Source organism: Lissotriton vulgaris, chromosome 4_1 (genome assembly GCF_964263255.1).
Source record: "Lissotriton vulgaris chromosome 4_1, aLisVul1.2, whole genome shotgun sequence".
Taxonomy (NCBI): domain Eukaryota; kingdom Metazoa; phylum Chordata; class Amphibia; order Caudata; family Salamandridae; genus Lissotriton; species Lissotriton vulgaris.
The window spans coordinates 1,562,479,653-1,562,494,340 of NC_141691.1; positions in this window are offsets into that span (position 1 = coordinate 1,562,479,653).

Genomic DNA, 14,688 nt, shown 5'->3' on the forward strand with positions numbered 1-14,688 from the left:
TTGCAGGAAGACAAGCAGAGGGAGAGAGGTTAAGCTGGGAATAACCGGAATTTTATGGTCTTTAGAAAGTGTAGATAGTTCTGAATACCTCTTATAGATACAGGAGAATTCCAGAGTCCAACCGCCAAAGCCATCAAAGAGTGGTCCCAGCTCTTGCTCCTAGGAATCGGAAGGTAAAGGCTAAAACTGGATCGGCTGAGCGCAATATACATTGCGGTAAGTACGGTGCTTGCATATCTGCTAAGACAGGGGGAGCCTGTTGGGTCAGAATGTTGTGAGCAAAGCACAATGTCTCAATTATCAACAGGCAGCCAGTGTAGCTTAGGTGAAAGCTTTGACACTGAGCAAAATTCTGGCAGAGCAAAAAGAGTGCGTGTTACCGCATTTTGTACCCTGTGTAGGCGCTGGATCCCAGATTTATCAGCGCCAAGGTAAAGGTAATTACCGTAGACCAGCCTGGATAAAATCATGGCTTGGTTAATGGTTTTGCGGGTTTGTGAGTCAAAGAAACCTAAAAAGGGCTTAAGTCCTCGCAAAACCCCAAATCAAGCCCTGCAACTTCTTTTGTTTGGGTTTCTAAGGATAGCCCACTGTCAACCCATATTCAAAATCTTTCACTGCCTCCTTAGGAAGGGGTACAGGTTTCAACTCATCTGGCCATCATTGTTCCACCACAATTTATTGTCTCTCCCAAACAGTAGTATTTCGGATTTGCTGGCATTTAACTGCAGGCAGTTTGCTGTCATCCAGTCAGCAATAACCAGCATGCCCTCCTTAAATTTAAAGAGGTTATGTTTGTTCTTGGAATAGGAGATGACCAGTTTGGTGTCATCATTGTAAGATACTAATGACAAACCTTTGCTTTTTGCTACCATCACGAGGGGCTGCAGGTAGATTTTAAAGAGCATGGGACTCAATATTGATTCCTGCAGCACACAGTTATGGATGGCATACTCCTGCTAACAGTGGGATGGAACAGTGAACTGGAATGTTCTGCCTTGAGGAAAAGATCCGAACAAGGCCAAGGCCGCACCCCTATACATATGCCCAGCATGTGCGCAATAGGATCTTATGGGATACTGTATCAAATGCGGCACTTAAGTCAAGAATAATTAGAGCCGCAGAGTTTCCTTCATCTAAACTGCTTCGAATTTGCTCCATCACTGCCAGCAAAGTGGGTTCGGTACTGTGGCGTGATCTGAAACCGTTTGGTGATGAGTCCAGTATCTCATTGAGCTCTACAAACTCTGTGAGGATGGCATTCACATTCAGTAGCTTTGGCCAGGAAAGGGGGCTGAGGTATAGCGAAATAGTTTTTCCGCTTGGATGGCTTCAAAGACTTTTTTTTTTTAATAGTGGTATTACTTTAGCATGCTTCCATGCGAGTGGTACGGATGCCAGAGTCAGGAAAAAATCAAGTGGTATTACTTTAGCATGCTTCCATGCGAGTGGTACGGATGCCAGAGTCAGGAAAAAATCAATCAGCTCCCAACATACTGGTAGAATAAGTTTTTGAAATTTTCAGAGTTGATCTGGTTTCATAGGATCAGCTGGGGAGCCTGTTTTAATTTGAGTTTAGAGAGACTAAACCTCAGAGAAGTATAGTAGAGGGAAGTAGAACAATGTCCTTCCAACATTGTTTCAGTTGTGCCTTTGCCCTCCCATACAATCTATGTTGGCATTTACGGTTGGAAAATTATTGTAAATCTTCTTCACCTTGTTAAAAATATATCTGGCCAACTCGTCACACTGATTAGTCGAGGTGATGGGCGATTCTGTTTCTGAATTTGAACTCTTCATAACCTTAAGAAGGGTATAGATAATTTTTGAAGGATTATTATTCTCTTTAATTTTAGAGGCAATATACTCAGCCGTGGCTTGTGGTAAACCTTGATGGATGCGCGATACTGTTTTTTCGCTTCTAGGCCATGTGAGCTTCTCCAAGCACCCTCAAGTTGCTTGCATTTATTTTTGCATGGGTCAAAGACTCATTGAGCCAAGGGTTAGACTGAGCTCTTTTTTTATAGCTCAGTTTAGCAGGAATATGGCTGTCAAGGGCATGTGTAAACCAGTCCTGAAAAAGGACATTTGCTGCATATATGTTAGAGGGTAGCTGGGGTTTATGACTTAGCAGCAGATCAGAGAAGTTGTTAACGTCGAATTTGGTGCCAGGGTTGTTTAAAAGCAGGCTGCAGACAAATCTGTAGTGGATGTCCTTGACATTGCAGGGAAATAGAGACAAGGAAATTATCCAACCAACCCATGGGAAGAGGAGGGAAAACCTCTCCGGTGGCCAGAAATGCGTGACGCTAACACCGCATTGCAATGGCTGGCAAGTCTCTAAATCTGCTAAGAAACTGGCAATTTCCTTCTTAAAGTCATCTTCAAGATGTAGGTTGAGGTCTCCCAGAATAGTACAATTTATAGATTTACTGGCCAATATGGTGACTTTGTTAACCAGCTCTTCCCTTAAGACTTTAGATGGCCCTGGAGGAAGATAAATGAGCAAGCCAGATATTGTGGTTTAGGGTTGTTTTAAAAAGTGAAGCAGCAGTAGTAGAACTCTTTAAATATTATTGCAATGCCCCCCCCCTCTGTTACGGACTCTATTTAATTGCTTCATAGCGTAGCCCAGGGGTAATGCTAACCATGATTCGACAATGGAGTCCGGTGTCAGCTAGGTTTCCCTTAAGGACCACTTATCCGTGAATTCCTCTAGTAACAGGTCAAACACCTTGGCATAATGCTTGGCCAGGGACCTACAATTCCAGCTGAGAAATCTGAACACAGAGGTGTGGGGAGGAACGCACATTATTTGCAATTAAGGTGACCCCCAGTGGGATCAGGCATGATTAACACAAGTAGAGCATTGTGCCTTGATGGACAAGAGGTTGTTAGGCGAGTATGAGAGCTTATGCCTATTTCCTCAGGCAGAGTGCCTAGCACCTGGTGCCATCCAGGCGTGGACAGTGGCAGAAGGGCCTGCCTTTGGCGCACTTTTGGCACACCAGCAGCGCGTTTGTGATGTGGCATGCATCAAATAGCCCGTGGGCAACAACTGGCTCCTCCCGTATAGTGTCTGATTGGACCAAGTCAGCCAATCAGTGCTAAGCACCGTCCATAAACGGAAGTGTAATGCTTCTGATCTAACAAGGAGAGAGGATATGTGTATGTGGTGCCATGTACACTCTGGCTTCTGCATTCTCTTCCTCAAACAGACCTGCTATGATTGTCTTACTAGAGGCAGGCACCACTGAAGCCAGCCACCCAAAACCTGACAGTGACTTGCATAGAGACTTGCATAGAGACTGTCTCACATATAATATGTGTCTGATACCGAAAAGGCTTTTTATCACTGTCCCCAGACCAGTGGAGGAAGCCCACAGCAAATCACCATTTACCATCTGCCACTCACAGATGAGACCCATGAGATTGTTTACCTTGCAGAGAGCATGAAGATACCTACCACACACAACAATAATAATAATGCCTGTAGTGTTGCCTGGTCATGGGCCACACAATAGAGTGTTCCGTGCACAGGGGGATATTGGTAAAAACCCCTTGCATGTAAGAGCAGTGGTGATGGCTGGTGTAAGCCAGCATAAGAAAATAAAAAAGCCTGGTGTGCCGTGGCATGGTTCCAGTCAGAGACCACCACTGGATCACTTTGTATATCCCGTCCTTTTGTAGGGTCAATTGTGTGATTGGTCGACGACACTGTGTTAGTATAGGGAGGGGTGCACAGCCCAAAAGAATCAAAGTAGGTATTTTTCCTTGTTTTGTAATTTTTATAAGTGGGTCGGGTGCTCCAACAGGTAACCCAGCCGTCCTACTGTGTTATTAGTGAACTAGAAGTACTGCGCACATTCACTGTGAGCGCATCCCTGTATGTGGGCACTGCATTAGGTTCTTAATTCAAGACTCCAAGTTGGTTGATAAACAATGTTCATTTATTTCAACATATATGCTTAGATATTCAATTTATATCTGGTTAGTTCATATTTTCTTAAACATTTCCTTTTATGTTCATATTTAGAGATTCATTTTTAGACGCTCCGATGCATTTCGGGCTCCATAGCCCTTTGTCCAGGAGCACTGCGAGCAAAAATAAACAAGATATCCCCTATAACTGATAAGTTTAAACTATTCAATGCAATATACATGTGTAAAGGTCAAAGTACCATATATGCCTGCTGCATGCAAAACCGTGAATGGTGTAAACCTTGTGTTTTGTTTTAGTAGAAAAAACGCAAACCGCAAAAAAGTGAAGCCGAGGTGGTTTGGTGAGCATAAGAATCATAAACAAATTATGAGTATAGTAAGTATGTCCAAATAACGGTCGGAAACAGCGAGAAAATGGGTATTTTCGGACGATACCGACCAGTATTTTGACACCTACATCTGGCCCTTAAATTTTAGCACCCCTTGTTCAGGGATATTATTTCCTTTGGATGAGGAAGGTACATGGCACTGTAACATATGCAACTTCTCCTGAGCTTCTTACCACTTTCAGATCAAGCTAGAATCACCTTGCACCACAGGACATAACCCTTCAATCAGTAAAAATAGGATTTCCTCAGGTACTTCTAGGTGTACCCCCTCTTAACTACACGGCTTATATCTCAATGCACATTCAATTCTAAGCATGCTTTGGAGCTTTGGTATCTTTTAGATATTAGCAAACCTGACATGCTTTATACTGAAACATGGCTTCACTCAACTGCCTCCTCATCTATTGCAGTAGCATTCCCTGATGATTATAAATTGACTAGATTGGAAAGGCAGTTAAAAATGTTGGGTGGAGCGGCCATTGCTGTATGTAGCCCATTACAGATAAAATCCTTGGGCTCCTGTTCCCCTACCTAGTTGGAAATGATCATCTGTCAACTTAAAATCACCTCAGATTTTCCCTGGAAGGGGGCACTGGTGTGCCGCAGTCCTGGCGAAAAGAAGAATTTCAGTGCTATGCTTATGGAATGGTTAGCACCCCATATATTAGCAGCAGATCAGTTTCTGTTCTTAGGGGCTACAACCATCATGTAGACATTAAATCTGATTCTGATTCTATCCGTCTTCTTGAAGATCTGGAATCCCTTCGGTCTTTATCAAGAGGTAATTAGTCCCACCTGTATCACTGGACATACCTTGGACATCGTGTGTACCAATTCCCCCAACATGGTGGTTGATCCCCCGACTGCTCTGGTATGCACTTCTCTCAAAATTTTTCTTTAGCATTTCGGAAACCCAGCGCTGGCTATTCTAATGGCTCAAAGCATACCAGATCCTGGAGGAAGGTAGGGGCATATCTACAAGGATGGCGATAAATAAACACAAAGCAATTTTAGCGCTTTGTTCTTTATCGCCGCCTATCTCTGGAATTTCTCGCAATGGTAATGCGTTATTAACAACGCGTTACTCCAGGGCGATAAAAATAACAGAGATAGCGGGGAAATCACTGTTTTGCAGGGAACATCACTGGTTTTCCAGCGATGTTCCCTGCAAATCGGCAATAACTTTGCTGATACGACCCAGAGGGTCGTATCAGCATAATCCACCGCAATGTTAGGGATACGTAAGTTTGCATTTTAGCAGACGTTAGTTTATGGAGAAAACAGCGGTTTTCTCCAAAAACTAACATGTGCTATAATCCTGTGGGAAGCCTTGTAAATTCTGCGATGTGAACATCAGCAATATTTGCAAGGTAGTCCATCTGTGGTACGCCCAGTGAAGCCCACTTTGAATCTCATTAGAGATGCAAGGGGAAGAGTTGGGAAAAGGGTGCTAACGTGCAAATTGGCATGTTAGCACTCTCCTGTAAATAGGGCGATAGTTTTTATCTCTGCTTTTTTGTTTTTTTAAGCCAAAAAAGTGGAGATAAAGCCCTTGTAAATATGCCCCGTAGTTCCTTCCACTTTTTCCTCTATGTTTACTCCCCCTCCTCTGAGGGACTATGAAGATATGGATCTTGCTTTACACGTTTTTGAGGATTCCATAACACAGGCTGTAGATATTATTGCTCCCCTGCAATTGAGCAAAACAAAAACAAAAAACTCTCCCGCTCCTTGCTATACTGAATCCATAAAAAGGAAAAATCCATATGTAGGAATCATGACTGCAAATGGAGAAAGTCTAAATTTGGATAGACTCATCTTTAAAATGGCATTAAGAAAATATCTAAAAATATGCAATACTGCAAGAAGGACTCACTTAGTGGACAGAATCAATTCTGCAAAAAAATCCTATAAAGAGTTTTTAAAATGTTTTAAATAATTCACTTTTCCAACCACCTGGATCTCAACTATGCCAGCATTGCAGATGCTTTGCGATGTCCTGGCAGCTCATTGTGAACAAAAGATGAATAATATCTATTTATCTCTTTCAAATAATGTGGCATTGACAAAACTAGCCTCTTCTGAAATTCATGTTAACTCCCAATCCTCCACCCTGGAGTCTTTCAATCCCGCCACCCCTGATCAAGTTTTGGATAGGCTACATAGGATCAAATCTGGGTCCACATAGGATCCTGCCCCCCCTTACATCATTATCACTCTGGTTCTAATCATTTTTGCCCCCATCACAGATCTATGAAATCTTGCGCTTAAGTTGGTAACACTTTTATCAAAATGAAAAAATGTATGGATTAGACCCATTCTTACAAAACCTTTGGCAGATCCTATGGATATACAAAAGTATAGGTCTATATCACTGCTCCATCTCATTGCCAAAGTATCAGATTCACTGGTAAGCCACCAATTAGTGTCTTTTTTGGAATCCAACTCTCTGTGGAACCCTCCCAGTCAGGCTTCTTTGGATCTCATTGCACGTAGTAAGTGCTAATGGATGTCACTGACACAATCAGACTTAAGTTTGACAAGGGGAATTCAGCTATGCTTATTCTCCTTGATCTATCAGTTGCATTTGATACTATCTCCCACCCAATTCTAAGTCAAAGATTGAAGAAGATTGGTGTCAGTGGCAAAGCTCTGAAATGGGTAGATTTCTTCTTTAATTAGAAAGAACTCATAGTGTACATATGGAATTTTATCACTCTAAATCCATGGCCCTGGATAAAGGGCTTCCAGAGGGATCTATTTTGAGCCCTGCTCTTTTGGACATATAAGTGACTCCCCTTGCCAGGCTGATCAGGTCTTGCAGCTTTGACACAATCTCAAATGCTGATGGCAGTCAACTGATCATCACCATGGATCCAAATCTGGAACTTACCAAAGTTAAATTCAACACTGTGTGTTACAAATTGCATCATGGATGTTGACTAACCTCCTTCAGCTCAACTCCAGTAAGCCAGAGGTTCTACTCCTTGGGAAGACTCATTCAATCTGATCCACAGACTGGTGGCCAACCAAACTGGGACCAAGCGGATACCTAGAAAATTGGTTAAAAATGTGGGTTTCTTTTTGGATGACAATCTCTCTATGAAGAAACATGTCAAATCCATTTCTGGAACTTGTTTTGGTCTGCTGCGCATGTTTAGGAAGACTTTTCAATGGGCTCTCTGAATGCTAGGAAAACCCTACTCCAGACATTAATAGTGAACTTCCTGGACTATGGGAATTCCCTGATGGTTGGCATGAATGAAGGTTTATTCTCCAGATTTCAGGTGGTTCAGAACATAGCTGCCCGTCTTGTTTGAAATCTTTTTCCACGATCTCCATATGAACCTGTGTAATGCTCCCTTCATTGGCTTCCTATAAAAAAGTGTGCTATTCAAACTTATGTGTTTGATTTTTAAATCACTACATGGGAGGAGACCATGGTATCTTTGAAAAAAAACCTGAGCCCTATATCCCGGTACTTCAGCTCAGATCCATCGAGCTTCTACTACGATGCCCTAAACGTATCCATAGAGCCAGATATGTTGGCTGCTCCATTTCTTTTTTAACCCCCAATACAGGACCAAGCTACCCTTGCCCCTTTGCTCATTCTTAAACCTAATCCATTTTAGAAACCCCTGAAAACTAGGGGCCAGATGTAGGTAAGTATATTTTACCGATTCATAAATACCGAATTTTACCGATTCGGTATTTATGAATCGGTAAAATAGAAGGGGGGAGATGTAGGGAAAATCGGTAATTGAATTACCGATTCTGTAGGAATCGGTATTTACCGAATTGGTAAATACCGATTCGGTAATGCCCATTGATTCCTATGGGCATTGAAGCCCATAGGAATCAATGGGCATTACCGAATCGGTATTTACCGATTCGGTAAATACCGAATTCTGCAAGGGTGCAGGGGGTGTCACTTTGACACCCTCTAGCACCCCGATTTTAGGCATGTGTGACATGTGGCACACAGACATGCCCTAAGGGCATGTCCGTCTGTCACATGCCATAGGTGTGCATGCAAACATGTGCATGCACACCTGGAATCGGTATTTTACCACCCAATTGGATTGGGTGGTAAAATACTGATACGGTAAGGCCTGTGGGACTCAAAAGAGTCCCACCTACATTTCAAAATTTCCGATTCGTTAAAATACCGATTCAGTATTTTACCGATTTGGTAAATTTACTGAATCGGTAAAATAGGCCATCTACATCTAGAATAGCCATTTACTGGTCGTTAATGGCCGAATCAGCCTTTACCGGTCGGTAAATGTCTACCTACATCTGGCCCATGGTTGCTTAATTACCTAATGGAACTGTAAACTGCATCTGACAGCTTTGGAGCTGAAAGATCCCCTGGGGATGATGTGCATGCCTAACAAATGTATTATTATTATTATTATTATTATTATTATTAATATTATTATTATTATCTCCCCAAGCAAGCTAGGTTTTGGCTGTTCTGTGAGGTATACCATTCCCCGTCACCCTGCGCGGTAGGAAATACCAAATTCCCCTAACCAATTGGACTTACAGAGAACCCGAGACCAATGAGTACGCCTCCCAAAAATGACGGGCTCGGGAGAGATACAGCAAGTTTGACGTCCAAGTACTTGTGAAAGACCGCCACCAAGGCGCAGAGATAAGACTACCCTTCGAACTGGATCCATGAGTTGTCATTGACATTAAAGGTACTTTAGTGACGGCCAAAAGGGGCCACAAGTGCGTTATGTGGAACATCTTTCAGTTCCAGAAAGTCCCAGGGAGAGCTGCCAGCATGCCCATGTTAACTGCCCCGCAAGGAGATGCCACGACAAGCAGATCCCCAGACATCCAACAGCGAGTACGATAAGGATCAAGAGCCAGGAACATTCTCAGAGCAACTGTTCTCAGCACTACCGCAAAGCCCGTCTCAAAACACAGACAGAACACTCTCGGTGGCACTCAGCAGGAGCCCAAGAGCCTCAGACACTCCAAGCCAAAGAGAATCTTCACCAGAACTCTCATTCAGGGGTGACAAAGGACGTCATCTGAAGTACAAAGACTTTGTCTCCAGCTAACCAGAGAATGATGGCGGTGTTACGTTTGTGAGTAGGTGCTTTGTACCACAACACAAAGTGAGAGTATGATGTGAAATGTATGTCAGTAAATGGACTGTGGCGAAGCATTATTATTGTTTGATGTTTTCCTGTTCAACCATTGATATGTTTTGTGTCTCCTGGTAAAGGAGGAAGGTAGTGTTGGAGAGTTATGGGCCACACCATAGAGTGATCCGGACACCGTGGGATATTGGTAAAACCCAGTGTGCGTAACGGAAGTGGAGATGGCTGGGGTACACAACCATAAGATAATAAATAGCCCGGGGACAACCGGCAAGGCGGCAGTCAGGGACCACCACCAGAACCATTTGTACATGCAGTCCCTTTGTGGGGGTCTGTTGTGGGCCTGGTCTATGACACCACAATAGCCATGACATTTACATCACATTCAAAAGTGTTCTTATCTCTGTCAGCGACAGCTGTGATGGGCAAAGGATAATGTGCAAGGACACTGTGTGTGTTTCCATGATGAAGAACTCTGAAAGTGCTAAAAATACTTAGGATCACCCTCAAGTTCAATCTCTTTCAGCAGTGGATTCTTGGGCTTGGATGCATTCCATGGCTGCAGACTATGCTTTGCTCCCTGATTCCCGAGAACATGGCTAGGCGGCTGAAGGACATGTTTTAGGTGCACATGTACAAATGTCCAAGGAAAGCTTACTTTGTACAGTGGACACACATATTGGTAAAAGCCCTAATAATATTAGAAAAATCGGTCAAGAGATGTATTTGAAACAATCATTCTAATGTCAAACTTTTCCCAATTGCCTATAGTAACGTAGAGCAGGGGTAGAATTTGGCAACATCAAAACTGGGTACTCGCCTGGAATGTAGAGATGGCCCCTCAAGCCTTCTTGATTATGTGGTGCATTGTTGAGCAGGCAAGGTGTTGTCTTCACGAGGTGACATGAAGTTTCAGTTTAAATGCAGTACAATAAAGACGAGATACCCAGACAAAATAGTTGTTTTGCTTTAAAAAAACAATGTAATAATACCGCAAATATATAAATATATGTACCGAATCTATTTATACCCTGTTTGATTTGTTAAAGTTCTTACAGTAAAATATATACAACTATGCACCCCCCACCTTCATTCGCATGCAAAAAATATAAAATACAAACAGATCCACAAAATTGAGCTTTCAATAAGTATTGCACAGAGCCTGTTATTGCACTTTGCTTTCTATGGCGCCCTAGGGGGTTTTCCAGTTGTCACTCGTACCCATTGTCATCATCTCTATTAAGGAATAATAATTTCCTCACAATTTCAGTACCGCAGTCGTAAATTTACACTTGCCATTTTTGCCTCAACCTAGGGCACCTGCCCTGTCTCAAGCGTGCTCATAAGATGGTGTGAATTACACCTGCAGCTGTTAAAGGCAATAAATGGGAATGCCTAATCTTTGTTATTATGGGCATGTTCTCAGATACAATCAGTTGTATGAAATGAATAGGAGCATATCACGTTCTAAAACTAATAAATAAGTAAACACTTGAGGTCCAAGACCATTTATAATAAATTGTCAATCCAGGCCCTTACTACAAGCTCCTTCTAGTAGGAGAGGGAGCGTGCTGTATTATAAGGTAGAAGGAGTAAAGTGTGAAGTGCTGTCCTGTTAGCTTCCTAGTATTGCATTTATCACTCACAGTTGCTGGAGTGGCTCATTACGGTTTTCAATGACTTTCAGGTTTGCGGTAGGAAAAAGATAAAGTGCAGTGTACTGGCCAGTCAGGGACTGATATTAATCTTTGGCAACTCAGTGAGTGCAAACCTGATGGAATTTGTGAACTTTCCCAGTCTTGCCAGGGCTTAAAACGTTTTCCACGAAGCACAAGTCCAAGGCCATCCTGGAAGTCCTGATTTTCCTTGCACGAAAGATAAGGCAAAGCAGGCAGCGTTGATTATCAACCAGTTTAGGGCAACAGCACAACATTCCAAAAGTGGGATTCAGGCTCCAGGAAGGTAAGTGGTCTCCTTTTAATAAATGGGTCAAACTAAGCTTGTAGAGTAAGGCATGATGAGGAGCAGCCCCACCTGTTTGTCTGAGGAGGTTAGGTGTCTTGTCCAGGTCCCTCATATTGAAGTCCTTCACTATAACTGCTTGATAGGAGTTATATTTAATCAGTAAATCATCAATTGTTCTTGTTAGGTAATTCAAAGTATCTTTCTTTTGAGGCTGAGTAGAATTGAAATAGCAGTTAATTAGCAGCAGAAAAAGTGCAAAGGATGCACTCTCAAAGGACCCTCAGCGGAACTAGGGCATCCGGGTACAGAGTGCTGAAGCCCAATGTTATTCAAAGGGGAATAGGGGGCTACCAGTTAATGGCTGCTCACGAGCAGGCCACAAGGTTGTGGGAGCAAAGCTCATGGACTTAGGCTCTGAGCAAAGGGGGATCTGAGTTAGCACACAGCGGCACAGTAGTGGCTGGGTGCAGAGTGCTGATTTGGCATTGGGGACCCCGTTGTTTTCAATGCGGTTTAGGAATTTGGCTGCAGGCTCAGTCCAGAAAGACCTCAGAGAGGAACCAACAGCTGGGCAGGTAAGTTGGAGATCTCAGGTACATAGGTGCACCTCGTGTTCTCTTCTCCAGGACGCAGAGCGGCTGGATGCAGGGGTGTCTTTTGAGGTCGGATTTCACCCTACCTGGCCACTCATGGTTGGGGGGGTTGCTGTGCTGAGGGTGCAGGTGACGTCGGAGAGTCCTGGAGAAGTCAACCCATAGTTGACTCAAACTCTGGAGTTCTGGGGGACCTTGCTGGGACTGATGGGTCGACTCTAAATCGAGCCGTAGGCGACAGGTGCAGTGGTGGTTCCAGGTGTTGGGTTTCTTTGTCCTCAGCAGACTCTAAGTCTTGTTTTGGAGATTCTTTTGAACAGAGCTGCAGTTCACAGGAGATTCGGTGTTTGTGGAAGTAGTCAGTCCCCCCTGGGGTTCTGGAAGTCGCTGGCTGCAGAACAAGGTGACTTTTGGCGCTTGATCTCTGGAAACTGGAAACAGTCTGGTAGGGTGGGGCCAAGTAAGTTCTTCTCTGCAGCCTCCTTGGCTGGGCGTATTCTTTCATCCTTCTTCTTCGTAGGTTGAGAGAAACTCCTTCCTGGTTCAGGGCTACCTCCAAAATACTGTATTTAGGGGGTGTTTTAGGGGTCTCGAGGTCAGTAGCAATGGGTCCTACCTTAGGGTGACTACACCCTTGGTGTGCTCACCCCAGGTGAAGGAGTGGGCAAACTCCCTAACCCTGATTAGAGAGTGCCTGTCATCTGCAAGATGGCAGGCACTAAAGAGTGAGCTAAGCTAAGCTGAGAGCTTCACCTCACCTCCCCCACCTGAGGGGTGGGGTTGTCAGAAGTGGGCTGTTTCAATTTTTTTATTTTGCCTGTCTTCCCAACGAAAAGGAGGGGAGACAGAAAGGGGGCCTGCTCCTGATAGCAGGAGAGGCTGTGGGGTGCGTTACAAAGGCAGAAAATCCTTATAAGCTCCCCTGCCAGAGATGGATCTTCCTCACCTGGGGGATGTGTGAACACCTCTTCCCAGGAAAGGCTTTGTTTCTGACCTCGGGGAGTGATTGCCCCCACACCAGGGGTCCAGAAACTTTGCTTGTGATGGCAGGCTGGTTTTTACCAGTCAGGGAACCCACCAGAGGCTGGTCGTTTCTCAGGGGGCATCTCTAAGATGCCCTCTGAGTGCATTGTCTAATAAATCCCACACTGCCATCAGTGGGGGTTTATTATGCTGAAAAGTTTGCTACCAAACTTCTTAGAATACAGTACATCTATTATGGTGCTGTGGAGTTCGTAATGACAAACTCCGAAACCATATACTCTTTTATGGCTTTTCTGCACTTACAATGTCTAAGAATGGTCTTAGACATGGTAGGGGTACAGTGCTCATGCAACTGTTCCCTCACCAATGGAATAGTGCACCCAGCTAGAGGAGTGTCCTACATATGCCATAGGCAGTGGGTTGCAAGCATGGCACACAGGTGTGTGGGTCCTAAGCTACAGGATCTCTAAGGGTGGCACAATATGTGCTGCAGCCCTAAGAAGCCTTTCCTGGTCACAGTGCACTTGGTACCCATGGTACCTTATGCAAGGGACTTACATGTGGCCAGAGTGGTGCCAATTGGGGGTACACAGGTACCATTTTGGGAAAGAACACAGGCCCTGGGAACCTGATTGGCAGGGACCCAGGGCACACCAAGTCAAAGTGCATCAGAAATCTGGCAAAAAAGTAAGGGGAGGGGGGATTACTGCAACAGAACACAGCTTCCCACAGGCACACTATGTCCCCGTTAGATGGATAGTCCTGAATAGACTCATCCTTGAAGATGTTCATAATCTCTGCTATGTTCCAGGAGATAATTGACAGTTGTTGTTTCCTCGTCCCTAGTTGTCTGTCTGTGCCTGTTGTTAGGAATACTGCCTCTGTGTCTTTGAACTTCTGTTAGGGCAACCGGAGGTAGACAAAGGTGTGCTGCCCGTTGGTTATTACAGCAAGTGATCCTGATGTCAATGGGAGTTCTTGATTATATTTGACTGATTCTGCCATTGTTGCTGTTGGTGTTAGTGCCTCGCAGAGTTGAGGAGACCCACTTCGCCTCATTAATGGGGTTAAGGACATACAAATATTTCTCCGGTCAAGGAGATTGGACATCTATACCCCAATCGCCCAGCTGTGGCATTTCCATAAGTACTGCAAGTTGAAGTCGCTGAATCCCACGAGTTGAGTTACCATGAGTGTTCCCAAGAAGTTTCAGGAATCTTACCTGCTCCAAGACATTTGAATGGATATGAGCAAGAGAAGTTACATGTTTAAATAGACGAAGATTGTTACTTCTTTCGGACATCATGAGGGCCTTCGCTATGATATCTGGGAGAAAGCCCAATTTCATGGATGCAGGAGTTTTCATTGGGGGCTGGTGGTTCTGCTGTTCCTAGGCCATTTCCTTGGTTGTAATTGGGGAGCCAGGACCGAATGGGCCCCTCAGAACATTTCCAGTTTGACAACCTGCTATCATTCCTGAAATAGGGGCCAGCCTTTCTGGCATGATGGGGTTCAGCTGTGAAAATATGGGAGACCTTACCGGGCATATTGACACCACAGCACTTAAGGCGTTAGCTGCAAAGCCCTGAGTACTGCTGTCCGCCTTCATAAGGTTTGGCACCAGACCTTCTTTACGCTCGGGGTTTGGTTTTGCCAAGCTGAGAGCCTCAATATCCCGTGTGTTACTGGGATGAAATA